This window comes from Bufo bufo, chromosome 2 (assembly GCF_905171765.1).
Source record: "Bufo bufo chromosome 2, aBufBuf1.1, whole genome shotgun sequence".
Taxonomy (NCBI): Eukaryota; Metazoa; Chordata; class Amphibia; order Anura; family Bufonidae; genus Bufo; species Bufo bufo.
In genome coordinates, this window is record NC_053390.1 from 54,141,908 (window position 1) to 54,155,786 (window position 13,879).

Here is a 13,879-nt window from a genome sequence, read left to right on the forward strand (position 1 = left end):
AAAAGGGGGTCAGTCAGCACTTACCAAACCGCAGTAGCACATTGCTATGGCAGGGAACAACATTAAAAGACAGAAACATGCAATGCGACAATAAACTGCAATATAAAGTACAAAATTGCGTAATAATAACAAGTGCTACACTATAAGTGCGAGATACTTGGCAAATCGTTTTGTACAAAATTATTTGAGCCCGTCTGCCGAGCGTCAAGGCGATCTCTGTTAGACGGGTTCAAATAATTTTGTACAAAACGATTTGCCAAGTATCTCGCACTTATAGTGTAGCACTTGTTATTATTACGCAATTTTGTACTTTATATTGCAGTTTATTGTCGCATTGCATGTTTCTGTCTTTTAATGTTGTTCCCTGCCATAGCAATGTGCTACTGCGGTTTGGGAAGTGCTGACTGACCCCCTTTTTTGGCTTTTCTAAAGAGTCCTGTTGGTCTATCAATCAGTCCATTCCGTGATTTCAACATAGCCGAATCAAACCAAGTTGGATTACACCTGGACATATCTCTATATAAAGCCGATCATTCTCATGGAAAAGTCAACCACTGAGGAAGGAGTCAAGTTAACTCCGAAACGCGTCAGGTAGGACAATTCCATGAGACCAAAGATGTACTGAAGCGCTTCAAGTCAACCAGGAACAACGGGATTGGTAATCGAAATTTGGAAGGCAAAAAATTTCAAAAATCATCAGCCGCAGTAACATCTGACCTGCCTGCTTGAATGAGCATCTGAGCAGGAACTGAAGTCTACAAAATCACTGTGACGGCATTTCTACAAGCGATTACCGTGGATCCCTGACTTTAACTCCTGGAGGATATACCGCAGCCTGTATAACGCATCACACGTGGGACGCCACGTGAAATTGCAACACAGCCGGCACTAACCTACAGAATCGTAAGTAACAATAGTGCCGAACGAGTGTATACACAGGCAGAGCTACCTGTTGCATTGTCAATCCACAGCAAAAGAAAGTGGAGTGAATGGCACTCTGATTATACTGCTTTCAATCTGTGAACTTCGGTTTATAAACTTGAATATACCAATTGTACTGGACACTATCAGTAGTAACGAACTTGACCATCAGGATATCCATCCCATAGGATCATACATGTGTTTTTACATTTTTAGCGATACCCATTTTAGAGAATTATAAGTCTATATAGCATATTGTTTAATAATAATTTTATAGGTATTCTTTTATAATTTTTTGTTGTATCAATTTGGTACTATATTTCATATAAATAAAATATATTATTGTATATCATACTCTCCTGTGTGACCTCAAGTGTAGGTGTGCCCTACTACTCTTTCTATATTTATTTCAACTTTTAATATATTCCCATAGAATAACAGCACAAGCTGTTTTTTCAGATATCCTGTGTTGGTCTGCCACCTGCTGCTCTAATACGCTAGGTCTCTTCAGAGATGGCCACACGGGGGTGCAGGTCATAACCCGGCAGTGCGTGCTTCTGGGTTTTTCAGCATTTAGATGCCGCGGTCACACTTGACCACAGCATCTAAAAGCTTAAACGACTGCGATCGGCATTATTGATGGATGTGGACATTAGCTTCGGGCCTCTGCTTTTCGAAACAGCAGGGACCTGCCGGCTATGGTGCCCGCTGCATGCGCGAGCGGGCGCCATGTTTAAAGAACCTGCCAGCACTGTGCATGTACGGCGCTGGGAGTCTAAGGGTTAAAATCCAACTGGATGCTAAAACAAATGACATGTACATGTTATATAGTCAGTGCTTTACATGAAAAGTATTAGGATGCTGTTTCAAAGAGAATTAAAAGTAAATTCTGCTATATCTAATTGTATGAAGCATCTCTGCCGCTCACCTTCCTGCCATTGTTCCAGACATACTGAAAACCCCTCATAGTCATTATGTTGGGTCTGTCTGAGGATTTTTAGGATATCCCTTTGCAAAGATTTGCTCATCTAATTTGTAAACTGGGGAAAACAGAACAAAACCCTGGACAATAGAGAAATGCGATGATTATAAGAAGGAAACATTGTTTTACTTTAACGATACAAAAATAGTGTTTCTATTCTGATTACTGGATGTTTCTGGAGCACTCAGCCATACTAGGGTGTCATGGTCACCATACAATTTTCATTTATGGGGTCTTATAGGGCATCATATTAACCAATTTTCAACATTTGATATATGTATAACTCCAATTCCGTCTGTTTAACCCCTTAGGTGCCACCGTTATCAACATGTTGGTGATGTCACAGCTTCCCTTACTGCGACCCACTGTGATGTCATAGGAATTTACCTGCTGAAAACACAGTAGGTTACCTGCAGATCACCCAATGTGATGCTAGAATAACTTACCTGATGCAAACATACAGTATTTGTGATGTCACAGGTTACCTTACCACAACCCACTGTGATGTCATAGTAACTTGGCTGACGCAAACACATTTATGATGTCAAGGTAGCTTACCCGAGGGACACGCACTGTCATGTCACAGCAGTTTACTTGACTGTGACATCATCGTTGTTTAGTTGATCGAAACTCACTGTGATGTCTTAGAAGTTTACCTGATGGACACATAGTTGTGATGTCACAGCTTATCTTACTGCAACCCACTGTGATGTCATAGTAACTCACTTGATGCAAAGACATTTGTGATGTCACAGTAGTTTACCTGAGGGACACCCACTGTGATGTCACAGAAGCTTATCTGATGGGACCATATTAGTGATGTCACAGTTTATCTTGCTGAAACCCACTGTGGTATCATAGTAACTTACCTGATGCAAAGATATTTGTGATGTCACTATAGCTTACTTGACTAAAATCAACTGTGATGTCACAGAAGCTTACCTGATGGAAACATATTTGTGATGTAGCTTAACTCGGAGAAGCCCACTGTAATGTGCTATCATATAAATATAATATATAAGAACATAAATTACAAGTTTTTTTGAAAAACAGTAATTAAAAGTAAAGTTCTTGAATGGGACAAGAAAAGTTTAAAATAACTTAAAATAAACAATCTTAAAAAATAAATTATACACAATACAAAAAATACAATGAACACAATTTATGATGAATTTTTAGAAAAAAACAAACAAAAAAAACGGTTGGAATTTTATTTAATTTCTACCATTTAAAAAAAACATAGAAATTAATTGCTACCAAAATGCACAACAAAATGCAAAAAAACAAAAACAAACAAAAATAAATATTTATGGCTAATGGAATGCGAGAGGGCAAAAGCAAAGAAAATAAAATTGCTTGGTCTTTAAGGGGATGTGATAAGGCTGATTCCTGGGTGACATTTCCTGTGTGAACCGTAAAGTTGTCGAATTTGTTCTCACCAAGCTTAAAGGAAAACTTGAGAACACTTTCTCACGTACACGTCTATTGGTAACAGTGATGATAATGTGAATATTGTTGTGAAATTGTTCAGTATTTTCAATGCCTGGAAAAACAGAAGCAGAACTTGTTCTGTGTTGAAAAGGGAAAAGAAATCGTCTTTGTTCTGGAACCATCCATCATAAAATGTTTGGGGCATTTTATTAGACTTTTACAGAACTGTAATATTCATGGCAGGGTCGTGAGAACAAGTCCGTGTGACCATAGACAAATGAATGAATGGCTCCCCCAAACAATAGCGGAGATACAAGGGTGTGTATACAAGAATTCAGTGGAGCTCCGACCCTTCATTCCCAGGACCAGCAGATACACTGCCCAAAGACGGAGTGGAGACCGCTCACTGACAAGCAATAGAGTGTTCTGTATCTTATAGACACCTGGAAATAAAATGGGATGTCAGATGCCATAAACTATCTACCTAGCTATCTATCTGTCTGTCTATCTATCTCATATCTGTCTATCTATCTATCTATTCTAATCCTTACATCTGCCGTCAGGGGACAGTCAGGAGGACGTCATACACATTCGATGGTTGGCCAGTCCCACCTAAATCATTGTCTATGGCAAGCTTAACACAGAAAAGGAAAAGCAACCAGAGTCAGGCAGCTGCTGCCAAGGCAGATCATAAAATATATCAGAAGAGACCAAGATGCCTACAATCCCGGGGTTTAAATTCTCAGATGCTCCTAAGTTAGTTACCAAGGGTTAAGTGAGCAACCAAAATAAAGGCAGAGGTCAGAGTCATAGAACAATAGAAAGAAAACCAGTAGACAAGTAGAAGTGACAACATTCCAGGCTGGGATGCAGGCGTACAGTGTATTTAAAGGGGGCTGTTTGCTCTTCAGTGAGGGCTGTTTGCTTACCAAGCCCCGATCCTGGCTAATGCCACCCTGCAAAGAGACTGCATTTCTTAGCGGGCAGTACTATTGTTCGGTAACCGTGAAAAGGTGACATGGCGTGACTTCGGTAAACACTCCAGTCCCTTGGGTTAAGCAGATGTGAGCGGCAGATACAACGTAGCACTTGTCATGGAATAGCTGATGGACTCATAGTTCCTGCACAGTCATCTCTCCTGGCCCTGTCAATCAAGAAGGAGAGGGAGGGGCCTGACAGAGGAAGATGGAGGAGCAGTAGTGCACAGGGTGGCTTGGGCCTGCCTTCAGTGCACTTAACTGCTCATTTGCATATGGAAAAAAAAGTACTTTTTCACCAGAATGAAGCCACGGATCACTAAGTGAAAGCTATCGTTGCATTCAAGACATTGTGCCTGGTTTATCAGTTACTCCCTTTAAGCAATGATCCAGGTTTAATTAACTAAAACCTTGTAGTTAGTAAATATGAACAACTGTCAATAAAATTTTATCCGATAGAGGCAAACCATCCACAAGGAGGCTTTCTGCTGTTGATGGATCTTATAATACAATTTTCCATCCTAATAATATTCACAGCTTGACTACACCCCGCTCATTATGATATGAACATCCAAATAGCCCAATTAACCTCTAAATGTCATGTTCTAGCAGGGGTCATATGGAACCCTAGAACATCTCTCAGGCTTACAACACAAGGCAAGCAATCAGAACAACAAGGCAAGGACCAAACACGAGTACTTTAATAACAGAGGACCAGACAAGACAAGAAGCTTGACCAGCAGGTAAGGGTATAGTGGCAGGTAATACCACTGGACCAAGTGCACCGGTTTAACTTGGGGCCAAACCCAGAGGGCGGAAACTCAGTGAGCCCCGTTCTCCACAGAGCCCCTGATGGTGGCGATGAACTTAGCCGAGGGCTCACCAGTCGCACATCCAGGATGGTCCCGGTGCACTTGGCCACTTACCTGCAGAAACTGAGGTTGGTGCAAGCACCAGCAGTCCAGACAAGCACACGAGACAGACTGAATCCCAAGCACATGAACAGGAACCCAGAAATAACCGAACACAGGACACTGTTCAGACAGGACATAACGGGAATCAGAAAACAAGACGCGGAGCCAGACAAGCAAGCAAACCAAAGGAAGCAATTGACCACAGGCAGATGCCTGGACTCCATGCGGAGCAGATGCATGGCGGTCACAGACAGAGCTGCACAGACACAGAATCGGACTGGCAGATGCCTGGACCCCATACGGAGCGGATGCATGGCGGTCACAGACAGAGCTGCACAGACACAGAACCGGACTGGCAGATGCCTGGACCCCATGCGGAGCGGATGCATGGCGGTCACAGACAGAGCTGCACAGACACAGAACCGGACTGGCAGATGCCTGGACCCCATGCGGAGCGGATGCATGGCAGTCACAGTCAGAGCTGCACAGACACAGAACCGGACTGGCAGATGCCTGGACCCCATGTGGAGCGGATGCATGGCGGTCACAGACAGAGCTGCACAGACACAGAACCGGACTGGCAGATGCCTGGACCCCATGCAGAGCGTATGCATGGCGGTCACAGACAGAGCTGCACAGACACAGAACCGGACTGGCAGATGCCTGGACCCCATGCGGAGCGGATGCATGGCGGTCACAGACAGAGCTGCACAGACACAGAACCGACTGGCAGATGCCTGGACCCCATGCGGAGCGGATGCATGGCAGTCACAGTCAGAGCTGCACAGACACAGAACCGGACTGGCAGATGCCTGGACCCCATGTGGAGCGGATGCATGGCGGTCACAGACAGAGCTGCACAGACACAGAACCGGACTGGCAGATGCCTGGACCCCATGCGGAGCGGATGCATGGCGGTCACAGACAGAGCTACACAGAACCGGACTGGCAGATGCCTGGACCCCATGCGGAGCGGATGCATGGCGGTCACAGACAGAGCTGCACAGACACAGAACCGGACTGGCAGATGCCTGTTCCACGTGCAGAGTTAGTCCATGGGTGAACAGACATAGCTGCACAACAAGACATAGATATGAATGCAGGGAAACATCCAGCAGCGACCAAGACAAGGTGACCTTGATTTCTCACTAGGTGACCACACAGACAGGGCAGATGGAAAAGCCCCAAGTCAGGTGCATAGATCCTGCACCCAGCAAAGCTGGAGACAGACTGACCTCAAACCCACAGGTCACAGGATTATATAGCAGGTTAACAAGTTCATCTGACCACCTAGCACACACCCAGACCAAAACATTAACCCATCTGAACCAGACAAACAGGGAGAGGAGCATGCATCTCCAGGGAACAGTTCACACACAGGCCGCTGCAACTACACGTCGTCCAAGGCAACCAGCCGACACAGAAGCATACAGCCAGTACGCCAGAGCAACTAAAGCGAGCACACACGGCAACCTGTGACATAGTGAACAGACTGTGACACTAAATACCTAAGACTTACATGCTCATGCATTAACGATGAGGGTTTACAGCAATAGGACTCACAGCCTGTTCACACCAAGACGCCATTATAAATAAAATAAAATAGACATCTAAAAAAAATAGACCTGTGAACAATTTCGAAGATTTTACAATTGCTGATTTTACCTTAGATTCCAATTGTCGTGGATCTAACACTGCTACAGAATGAAATGGTAAAACTCTTGTTCCCTACAGCTGCCACATGGGGGAGCTCACTGCACCTGTAATTATATTGAAGAAGGGACCGTCACTCACTAAATAGATGCGCTTATTCTTTCATTGTCACATGAATCAGCATGAATGTGACACGTTTCGGCTCAGGCACAAGCCTTTTTCAAACTATGTTTGAAAAAAACTCGTGCCTGAGCCGAAACGCGCCACATTCATGCTGATTCATTTGTCAATAAAAGAATAAGCGCATCCATTTAGTGAGTGCCGGTCCCTTCTTCAATATTATCTACGGGACGCCGACCCTGGACACATGCACCACTCCATTTACACAGACGGAGTGCCGACTGTTAATACCTTGCACCTGTAATTATACAGTCAATAGGAGCAATATGATTTCCCCATGCAGCACATGCCAGCAGCCACAGGATCCAAAAAATTCCTCTATTGGTATGCTTGGTATCGCAGCTCAGTCCCATTCCCTGGCTAGGCCATGTGACGGTTAAACGTCATGTTAGTGGCCTAGAGTAAGCTGCAAGAAGGCTGTAGCAAACACAGGAGCACCTTGGCCTTCTCAGACAGCTGATCGGCGGGGTTCCCGTGTTTCGGACCCCCCACCAATAAGATACTGATGACCTGTCCAGAAAATAGGTCATCCTTATAAAAGAAAAGTCAGAAAACTCCTTTAAGAAAGAAACATAATTTCTTTTGTTAGGCACCTGACTTTCATGGTACCCAGTTGGCACCTTACAATAGCCTCAATGAGCACTGACTCAGGGGGCCCATTTCCTCTGTCGAACTTCTTACATGCCGTAGTTGTTATTGAATACAGCGGTTAAAATAGCTGGAACTGGAGATAACTCCAATCCCGGCTGTTGTATTAAGATAGTGGCTATTATAGTGGTATGGTACAGTCGGCACCCTGTGCCATCCACTGGACTTACCATTATGTCCCATTGCATCAGTTACACCACAATTAGGATGTAATAGTACAGTGTGAGAAGGGGTTAAAGTGAGACTTCACTGTTTGGAGGTGTTATGTGGTAATTCCCTAATATATTATTATAGGTAAGTACTTTTTACTGTAATAGATTAACTCATTTTATGTGTAAAGGCATGTAAGCCTCAGCAGTAATTATAGAATTTCTTGTAATTTCTCAGTAAAAATAAAGAAACCAAATTTGGACTGAAACCAACTACGGTATCTCTTCCTTAGAAGAACCCCCTCATTAGAAAATGCATTATGACAAGGAACTGTGAAGGACACAAATAATTCAGGAGATACCTTGAGGGACATGGGATATGGATTGTGTGGAAGGCAGCCTCCCCGACCATATCCTGAATTGAAATGGAAAATACATTTTTGAGGGGGCCACGGCTGCCATAAAAGAAACTGGCCATGCTACCTATAGCAACCAATCACAGAGAAGCTTTCATTTGGCCAAAGTACTTTAAGAAATGAAAGCTGCAAGACAGTGTTGATAAATAGTCCCCGAGGGGGTCTGGTGTCACCAAGGGCCAATCTGTGCTTCCCGTAGACTTAACCAAAAATATCAGTTTCATGTTATTGTAATGCACAATGGTAGGCAATAATATTATGCAGGGTCATAATGAAAAATGTATTTTAAAAAAGTGACACCAGAAAAGAGAAAAGAGGAAGCAAAACTATATGAACTAAGGGGATGGAGACAAAAATACTAAGAGACATGAAGTCCACTTCTTCTTTCCTGGACATAAAGTATATGCAGAAAATAATACCATCTCAAACTTCGAGCATAATGTGGAGATGATCCACCAACCTCCTGGGAGGACCTTCCAATAGATTTTGGAACATGGCTGTTCAGTGGTCAGAGGTGTCCGATAGAGCGGAGATCAGGGTTCTTCCATACAAAAGCCAAGAAAAACAATTCTATATGGACCTCTTGGAGACATTTATAAAAAATGGTGCAAAGAATTTATTAAAATTGGTGCAAAGGAAAACATGCTTAGTTGGCCATTGAGCCTTGCGGCGAGCCCCAGAGGATCTGGTGCAGAGGTTGGGAGCGGTATTGGCCCTGATGAAGTGATGAGTCACTGTGTACTCCCTCAGGACGTTGCTTTCTGAGAATCTACTGGCCTAGTAGTATTCTGTGTGATGGGTATCTTAGCAGTGGTCCTTCACCTCACAGCAGTGTCTTTAATGGCTTGTTGTAGTTGATCATACCGCTGTCTTCTCAATGATTCACTTGAGAAGTTGGTATAGCTGATCTTTCTGGAGAACCTTATTCAGGAGCAGGAGCGCTGCAGTGTGCTTCCTCTCCTCACTCAGGTTGCTCAGGAGCTCCTACTCCTGGTAGGAAGCAAGAATCCCCAGGTCTCGGGGGCTACAATCTGCTCTGAAAAATGACCGGTGAAATCTGATTGGTTGCTATGGGCAACTAAGCCAGTTTTCTTTTGCACCAGTCTACGACTTGTGCAGCTCTACCGATCCAGAAGTTTCTGTGTGTTTAGGATTAGTTTCCTAGGGAGTACCAATTTTTTAATCCTGAAGAAAAGAACTTTGGAGTTTTCATACATCTGAATGATCAATTGACAAGAGGAAATGAGGTGGCTGGAGCAGCTGGTGTTCCGTGGTCATAGGGGACGCCAACAGTCCACTCTCCCCAATGCAAGTTTGATGTAGCTTGGAAGGGGAGCACTAAGTTGAAACCAACAGAAGCTATGCTCTAGTTGGGGGCATCATAGGTTCATGCAAATACTGGACCTCAAAAATAATTTTTTATGGATAGTTATCAGCATCAGATACAACATGACTGGACCATTCATGACCCTTAGTTATTCATAAGTGCGCACAAGAGGGCCCTATCATTTAAGTTTGCCCCACTCTATCTGCAGCAAGCCCCTGAGGAGCCAGTGCAGAGGATGGGAGTTGTAGTGGCCCTGATGAAGTGTTAAGTTACAGTGCACTCACTCAGGCTATTGCTCCCTGGAGGGAAGGGGGAAACAGGGAATCAGGCCTGAGAACTAGGGAAGGAAGATGGACACCTCCTAGTGAAAAGCCTATCCAAAATCCTGACTGACTACCAGTATGAACAGACCCCAAAGGTAGGTGAGTTCATACGCGGGAATACCTAGAGTCCTAGCTAGCCCTATAGCACCCTGGTACTAATGGCAGGGACGAGACTACCTGTTGCTCCAAAAGGAAGGATGAACAGGAGTCTCCTACAGGCATAATACAAATAATACAAACATTAGGGAAATGCAACACACAGAACCCAAACAAAATACAAAAGGGAAAGGAAATACTTAACTTCAAAAAGGTTATGGAAGCACCAGGAACTCAGCCAAGATCCAACCACAAACAATCCACAGGCACAGAAGCTATAAACCGCACAGCATTGTGGGAGAAACAACTCTAAATAAGGAAGGTTAAATGACAACATTAGCAATACCTGGAGACAAGGGGTGTGGCCAATACCAGAAACAACCCAGACACCTATTGATCCACAAGGAAAACCTATCAGATCAAACCACATATTGCCAGTCTGTATGTCTCGGTATGTCCGTGACAGGAGGTTGGTGCAGTGAAGATGTAGTTTGAAGAATCAGGCCAGAACTAAATGAATAAAAGTCTCTTTTTACTACAAGTAAGTCCAGAATATAACTTGTGGTACATCCGGTAGCAACAATTCAAAATGCATGAATTCAAGAATATCTCAATATAAAATTACTGTTACTGTGAACAGTTGAATATTGAATGATATCATAATGGCATAAGACCCTCGAGAGGCTGGTTCTCAGCCATCTTCGCCCCCTGGTGAGGTCTTCATTGGATCCACTGCAGTTTGCCTACCAGCCTGGCATTAGGGTGGATGATGCCATCATCTACCTACTAAACCGAGCTCTAATTCACCTGGAGATGCCTGAAAGCACTATGAGGATCTTTTTTTTTATTTCTCCAGTGCTTTTAACACCATCCAACCTGGACTTCTGAGGGACAAGCTGGAGATGGCAGGAGTGGACTACCACATGTCACATTGGATACTTGACTACCTCACAGAACGTCCACAGTTTGTTAAATCTCAGAGTTGTGTCTCTGACAAACTGTTCTGCAGTACCGGGGCACCACAAGGAACGGTGCTGGCACCGTTCCTCTTCACCCTCTACACTGCAGACTTCTCCATCAACTCCCCGGGCTGACACCTACAGAAGTTCTCTGATGACTCTGCCATAGTCGGCCTTATCACAGGTGAGAACGACTCAGAGTACAGACAGGGGACACAGGATTTTGTGGACTGGTGTCAGCGGAACCAGCTCCAGATCAATGCAGGCAAAACCAAGGAGCTGGTGGTGGATTTCCGCAGACACAGGCCCTCTGCTTTGGTTCCGGTGAACATACAGGGAACAGAAATTGAGGCGGTGGACATTTTATAAGTACCTGGGTGTTCACTTGAACAACAAACTGGACTGGAGCCATAACACTGATGCTCTTTTCAAAAAGGGTCAGAGAAGACTCTATTTGTTGAGGAGACTGAGGTCCTTTGGAGTGCAGGGGACGCTCCTAAAGACCTTCTTTGACTCAGTGGTGGGATCAGCCATATTCTATAGTGTGGTTTGTTGGGGGAGCAGCTTATCTGTGACTAAGACAGAGATGAGATAAGCTCATTAAGAAGGCCAGCTCTGTCCTAGGTTGTCCCCTTTATCCAGTGCAGGAGGTGGGTGACAGAAGAACTCTAGCAAAATTAACATCACTGTTAGACAATGTCTCCCACCCCATGCATGAAGCTGTTGTGGAGCTGGAGAGCTCCTTCAGTGACAGACTGCTGCATCCTAGGTGCACTAAGGAATGTTATCGTAGGTCCTTCCTCCCAGCAGCGGTTAGGATTTATAACCACCACCGTTCCCAAAAAAAACAGTAGTGAATTTTTTAAGTAAATTCTGTTATGTTTTTATTGTATTTTTACTCTTTAATTTCTAATTACTCCTATTTTTGCTCCTGTTATGAATGTGATTACTGCTGTTATGCCAGAATTTCCCCACTGAGGGACAATAAAGGGATTTTCTTCTTCTTCTTCAAGACACATTACCTTTGTATTTTAAGCAAAAACTATTTTCTATTTTCATCTTTTAAATTTTCAAAATAATAAAACAGTTAAAGGGTCTGAAGCAAAACTTTAGGCACCCTGCATGGTTAGTACCTAGTAGCAACCCCTTTGGCAAGTATCACAGCTTGTAAACACTTTTTGTAGCCAGCCAACAGTCTTTTAGTTCTTGTTTGAGGGATTTTCATCCATTCTTCCTTGCAAAATTCCTCCAGTTCTGTGAGATATCTGGGCCATCTTGCATTCACTGCTCTTTTGAGGCCTATCCACAGATTTTCAATAATGTTCAGATCAGGAGATGGGAGGTCCATGCTAAAACCTTCAGCTTCTGCTCTTCACTTTTTGCTTAAAATACAAATGGAATGCCTTTTGATCATTTCATCTTCAGCATCCTTAACTGTTCACAGGGTAGGAGCAGGTGCCCCCATGTATTCATAGACGCCCATAGTATAGCTTTGATTACATTGACAGTAGTGGCGCACCTAGAGAAGCAAGGGCCCCATAGCAAGGATCAAACCCGGCCTCCCACACAGGATAGAAGGGTTTCCGCCTAAACCCTTTTCAAAGACCCTTGAGCCATTTTTCCACTGCCTCATTTGCTAAAAGCTGTTCCTTTAGAGAAGGGGTGGGAAACCTTTTTGCTGCGAGGGCCATTTGGATATTTGTAACATCGTTCGGGGGCCATACAAAATTCTCGACTAAAAAATTTGACGGCTATATTTGGTCAAACATATAAGTGACTTAGGGGTAAGTTACAGAAATTGCGCTTCAATTAAAAAAAATCCAGAGCGCTGTATTTTTGCAGCACAAAATGGAGCCTGCACTATATATTACAAATAGTACAGGCGCCATTTTGACCACATGTAGCAGTCTAATTTTTAAGCTGAAAATGTTATATATTTAGTTCTTTATTTGGCATTAATGGCAGCAAAGCTAAACCCAGAGGGGTCCACCCAGCTTTCACTCTCCCTGATAACGTCCCTGCCTTTGTCCCTTTCTCAGCCTCAGATCTGTCCCCCACCTCCATCAGCCTCAAATTAGTCTCCTTTCGTACCCCCAGGCCTATATCAGCCTCAGGCCCTTATCAGACCCTCCCCAGCCTTAGATCAGACCCCCATCAGACCTCCCAACCTCAGATCAGACCCCCATTAGACCCTCCCCAGCCTCAGATCAGACCCTCATTAGACCCCCAGCCTCAGATCAGACCCCTCAGCCTCAGATCAGACCCCCAGCCTCAGATCAGACCCCCAATATGCCTCCCCAGCCTCAGTTCAAACCCCTATCAGACCCCCAGGCTTAGATCACACCCCCCAGCCTCAGATCAGCCCCATCAGACTCCCCATCCTCAGATCAGACCCCATCAGACCCCCAACCTCAGATCCGACCCCCAATAGGCCCCCCAGCCTCAGATCAGACCCCTATCAGACCCCCAGCCTTAGATCACACCCCCCAGCCTCAGATCAGCCCCCATCAGACTCCCCATCCTCAGATCAGACCCCATCAGACCCCCCCATAGGCCCTCAGCCTCAGATCAGATACCTATCAGACCCCCAACCTCAGATCCGACCCCCAATAGGCCCCTCAGCCTCAGATCAGACCCCCATCAGACCCCCAGCCTCAGATCAGCACCCATCAGAGCTCCCAGCCTCAGATCAGACCCAATCCGACCCCCAGCCTCAGATCAGCCCCAATCAGACCCCCCAGCCATAGATCAGACCCCCATCAGACCCTCCTCAACCTCAGATCAGCCACAATCAGACCTCAGATCAGACATTTAAAATAAGTAAAAAAAAAGAAACTTCTCGAGCTCCGGATGGCGCTGCCACTTGGCAGATTCACTTACCCTCCCTGGTCTTCTTCCTGCCA